Here is a 5,235-nt window from a genome sequence, read left to right as displayed (position 1 = left end):
TCAGGTCGTGGATCCTAGTCGAAATCCTTCGACCAGGAAGCAAGAGAATCAAAAAATTTTCGAACAGGATTCAGGTTGAAATTTCGACTAGAATCCTGGTCGAAATCCTAGTCGAGGCTCAAGACCAGGAGCTAAAAAGTGGGGGAGTTTTCAACCTAGATCCAGGTCGAAATTTCGACCAGGATCCTGGTCGAATTCCAGGTCGTGGATCCTGGTCGAATTCCTTCGATCAGGATGGCAAGTCTGACCCCTATTTCGACTAGGATATAGGTCGAAATTTCGACTGGGATCCTGGTCGAAAAAGGGCTGGAAATCTGAAAAATCAGAAAATTAGGGAAAAATCCCAGAAAATTAGGGAAAAAACCAGAAAATTAGGGAAAAATCCAGAAAATTAGGGAAAAATCCCGGAAATAAGGGAAAAATTCCTGGAAATTAAGATAATTCCTGAATAAAAGGAAAATTCATTGTAAATGTGTAGGTCGCTCCACACTTTACGGAAAAACGAAACCCTGTAAGGGAACGAATAGACTTAACTTCTGCGAAATCTAATCAATGTTTCCCAAAAGTTGGGGGGCAAATGATAGGGATAAATAAATTATGATAGTATAATTAAATACTGCATTAATTGTACAAGGTGTGAACTGCTAGGCCCAATAAGAAGATGTATGACATTCAGACCAGAAAGGTTAACATGCTGATCAGGCCTGATGGACCAGATCAGGCCTGATGGAACAAAGAAGGCCCAAAAACCCTGATTATTAATTAATTTCGTAATTAATTAATAAGGGAAAAATCAGCTGTTGAGAAGAGTCCCAATAAGAATATAAATCCTTATCGATTAGCCTCAAGGGGACCTAAAAGGATAAGGAATCAGTTTCCTACTATCTAGGACTTCAAAGTCCATTCTAATTATGAGACTTGCCCACCAAGTCTCCTATACCAAGTCCAATTCAAGGACTCCCAACATTTATATAAGGGGCCTCACCCCACAGATCAGAACTACGTTTTTTGACTTGATCCTTGGCAATCAGCAAGGTACGTAGGCATCTTGTAAGGCAGATTGAGTCACGAAACACAAGAGCAGTCAAATCGAGCTTTGGAGCTCACGTTCCTTATTATTAAACACAACAATTATATATATTAGTTTTAAATCCATAACAATATATGTAATTTTTGATTTTCGGAAAGCTTAATGAGTTTTTGGTTTTATGGGATTTTAATTTTTAGTTTTGCGAATAATAGATAATATGTTAGTTGATTTTGATTGTAGTAACCGATTATGCATGATCAGAGGATCGTTTTGGTGTATAGAATTTGAAGTTTGATCGAGTTTTTGTCAGTTCCGTTTGAGTCGCCGGTTGTCGGCCGGAGTTTAGACGGAATCGAAGATCCCCGGATTGTTGGTGATTGTAACACCCCCAAATCCAAGGTTGTGAATTCGGGTCGTTACGATCACTTATTAATTAAATAATTCTCTTTTCACAATATTACTCGACCTTTTATTCAAACTCACATACACACAGGTTATACGCTTGGAAACAGTAGCAAATAAATCATCTCCACTTATCTACCTGACGGGGCTAGCGCACAAAAAGCCTACAGAACTCACGAGCTTTCCTTACCCGTCTACGGACAGCAGTCCTGGTCTGATCCATGCTGGTAGTCTGTTGTGATATGATATATAAAAGCAAGGGTGAGCATTATAGCTCAGCAAGGTATAAATCCCCATAATTAAGTATGTAAGGATAAATAAAACCAATAATTATACTTTGTATCTCCAAAGCGTTCTGGAAGTTTATATGCTTAACAAATTTATAATATTCTCAAAATCAACTACAATAGTATATCCAATGAATACTTGTATTCATCTCTTTCTCAAAATCATTTTATACTCGTACTCATTTTATTTCAAAATCTCAAGATGTTACTCGAACCAAGATTCTCATATGGGTGTGATATATATTCGTCAACATCCCAATTTAAAACTCAGCCTTATCGGCATATTTCACAAATGGATTTGATATATAATCATCAACATCCTTATTTAAACTCAGCCTTATCGGCAGATTTCTCAAATGGATTTGATATATATTCATCAATATCCTTGTTTAAAACTCAGCCTTATCGGCTCTCTGTTGTATATTTCACAACAGTTTTTCCAAAATGGAAGAAAGGGACTATACTGGAATAAACCACGTATCGGTGATCAGCCGAATACGAAATTTTCTCTACTAGTAGAAGGAATACAAACCTAGCCGCCTTTGGGCTCATCAAGACACTACACGGTGGTTGCCCATTGTCGTGCAAGTCCGAAAGTCAATGGTCACATAGACCATATAACCGTACAATGCGCCACTCCGCGCTTGCATAATGCGCCACTCCGCGCCTGGTCACTGCCCGATACCACTCCGTGCCGGGCAGGCCACATTCCAGTCCCAAAACAATTATATCTTTTGCTCAAAATCCTTTTTCGAAGGAATAGGTCGTTAAAAGTTGACCTGTAAATAAGATGATTTATTCATCACTTTTAACTCAATTGATCTTTGGGAGTTGTCGGAGTTTTGAATTTAAAATCATTTTCAAATCCCTATCTGTAGTAGGGTGACACATATATTACTCACTTGTTCTTTATTGAACGAGGAAGCAAAACTCTTATGCTTCTAGACTAAGTTCCCTAAGGTTTTGATACGTTTCAAATGATTAATCTCTTTCAAGATTTTTGAATAATTTAGAAAGTACCTTTGGGAACTATATCTATTTTTAAATAAGTTTTTAGAAGTCCGAAGATATTAAATATCTAAGGTCTCATAATAATTTAAGAGGGATTCAATGAATTGATAAAATCTTATAAATAAAACATCTTTGTATAAGGTTCAATAAATTGATAAAATCTTAAGTACAGAGTATTTCTAATTAAGGTTCAATGAATTAATAAAAAACCTTAAATACAAAATATTTCTGAATAAGGTCCAACGAATGGAGACACCTTAATCAAATAATCATAACAGGATTTGGTATCCTATAATTGCTCTTTGAATAGTTAAATCTTTATTAAATAACGTGAAATGATTTATAAACTATTCAGTATATTTTTAAATACTTTCTTTATATTTAATAATCCCTTAAGTATCGCTTTATAAAATAATCAATCAAGTAAGGGTGTCCCTTAAATGAATAAACCAATATTTCTCGAAGTTTAAGTCAAAATCTCAATCGTTCGCTTGATATATAAATTACGCGAACGTACTTTGTTTATCAAAATAGAAATCGTTCGCGTTCGGCTCTCTCCGGAATTCAATCGTTATTAAAATATTTCCAACTCCCATTAACCTATATTATATTTGAAATACGTTTCAATTTCTCATACTCGTGTAAAACGAAATTTGTTTTCGTAAACAATCGCATAATTCGTATGCATTGATATCATAGACAAGCATATATATTTGAACTGTAAATCATGACATCAATATCACAACAGTATGTATATAGCATGGATATTATGAGATAAGGTTTCGAAAACTTGCCTCGAGTAATCGAAGTGGTATGGTATCTGGTGTTTGGTTGGCGATCTATAAACAAGAACCAACGGTCTAAGTTAGTACGCGATTAACGTCTCGCTTTTATTAAGCAACTTTCGCAACTACTCAAGTATAACGAATCTCCGATCGTCACATTCTCAACACTTATATTCTCACTTTATAACATGGTCGAGTTTTGAAATCGATCGTTCGCTTTAGAAAGTCCATTTCGAGTTTTAAGCTCGAACGTGAGAAAACGCGCGTCAAAACTAGGTTTTTATGCGTTTCTCGCTTGCGCTCGCTTTACCAAAATATTTTCATAAAATCTAAAAATTAATATTTTCTCAAAATTCTTTTTGGACAGTCTTCTCTACTATCATATCCATTTTTCATAATTTTTCCAGAATCTCGAAATTATTTTAAGTCCTTCAAAATCACCATGCAAGTGGACTTAAGTGCAGTTGGCTAATCGCATAAATGTTTTACACTAAAACGACCATAACTCCTAAACCGTAAATCTCCTCATGATGATCTACACATGTATAGAAACAAAAAAACAATATCTATCTTCTCATGGCCAGTGGTTTTCAAATTTTAACAATTTTCATGGCCGAATGTCCTGCAGAAAACAGATCAAGTGCAAGAATGCCCAAACTCAATTTCTACTACTTGATCTTAACACAATCACTACCTATAACCATCATAAACACAAGTACTTCTCAAGATCCACCCACATGAACCTTATATGCTCTATATAGTACCACATACATGGATTACAACTCAACATCTCAAGTCTTTAGCAAGAACATAATCAATACAAACTCAAACAAACACAATCCTTTGGATCTTAACACTACAACAAACATAACTCTTAAATTCAACCATAAAACCTTAAAAGGTTGAAAGTTATACCTTCTTGGATACTAGGAAGGTTAGTGCTAGGATGATTGAGGCTTGGTTTTCTTAGAAAACACTTAGAAGGGCTAGATCCTTAAGAAACAAAACAAAGAAACAAGTTAAAATTTCGGAGTTACCTTTCAGCACCTCATTCAAACATTTTTATAAAATTGAAAAAAACTAATTTGAGGCTGAAATTTGGTACGAAGCTTACCCATGATATAGAAAAGCTATGGTAAAAATTTCATGATATTTGAATGAGTATATTTTGAGTTATGAATTTTTCTTTCTCCCTTGCTCAGAAAATCCGAACTGCTGGAATGAAAAATGGGAGAGCTTTAAGTGAGGGAAAAGTGGTTGTTTTCTTTTGTGGCTAAAGTTTGGGAGTGTATAATGAATATATGGGATGTATGCAGCAGATTTGACAATAATTTGGCAAAGGTATGGGTTGGTTTGATTGTGTGGTGAAGTGAGAAAAGGGAGAAGTATGGCTTGTGTACTTGTTGTCTCCCATCACTATTCAACACTATTCCACTAACTATTCTAGTTAGCTTCTACTCATCTAGTTGCACTCCTAACTACTAGTTAGGACTTGGTTATGCATGGCCAACTTGCATGGGATTTAATTTCTCATTCGTTTATTTATCGTAAATGCAATCGTCGTTCCATTCCGATAGTTTCCACGTATAACGACTTGTTTCGTAGCGATTTCTTTTATCGCTTATAATCCTATAACCAATTCCATTCCTTCTCTTGATCATAGAAATACCTTGATATATTATTTATTTCACGTAGTATTCCCGGTTCTACGCCATTCTTT

General features: G+C 35.2%; 1 long non-coding RNA gene across 1 annotated transcript; it reads right to left on the bottom strand.

Annotated features, from left to right (window-relative positions):
- Positions 1–3,424: 3,424 nt before the first annotated feature.
- LOC141676945 (uncharacterized) lies at positions 3,425–4,793 on the bottom strand. The gene is made up of 3 exons (XR_012557246.1): positions 4,630–4,793; positions 4,431–4,508; positions 3,425–3,569 (listed from the first exon to the last, which is right to left on the bottom strand). It is a non-coding gene; the product is annotated as an uncharacterized LOC141676945 (long non-coding RNA).
- Positions 4,794–5,235: the final 442 nt, after the last annotated feature.

The sequence above is a fragment of the Apium graveolens genome, chromosome 8 (genome assembly GCF_009905375.1).
Source record: "Apium graveolens cultivar Ventura chromosome 8, ASM990537v1, whole genome shotgun sequence".
Classification (NCBI taxonomy): Eukaryota; Viridiplantae; Streptophyta; class Magnoliopsida; order Apiales; family Apiaceae; genus Apium; species Apium graveolens.
The sequence above is the reverse complement of the archived record's forward strand: the minus strand, read 5'-3'. Positions and strand labels throughout refer to the sequence as shown.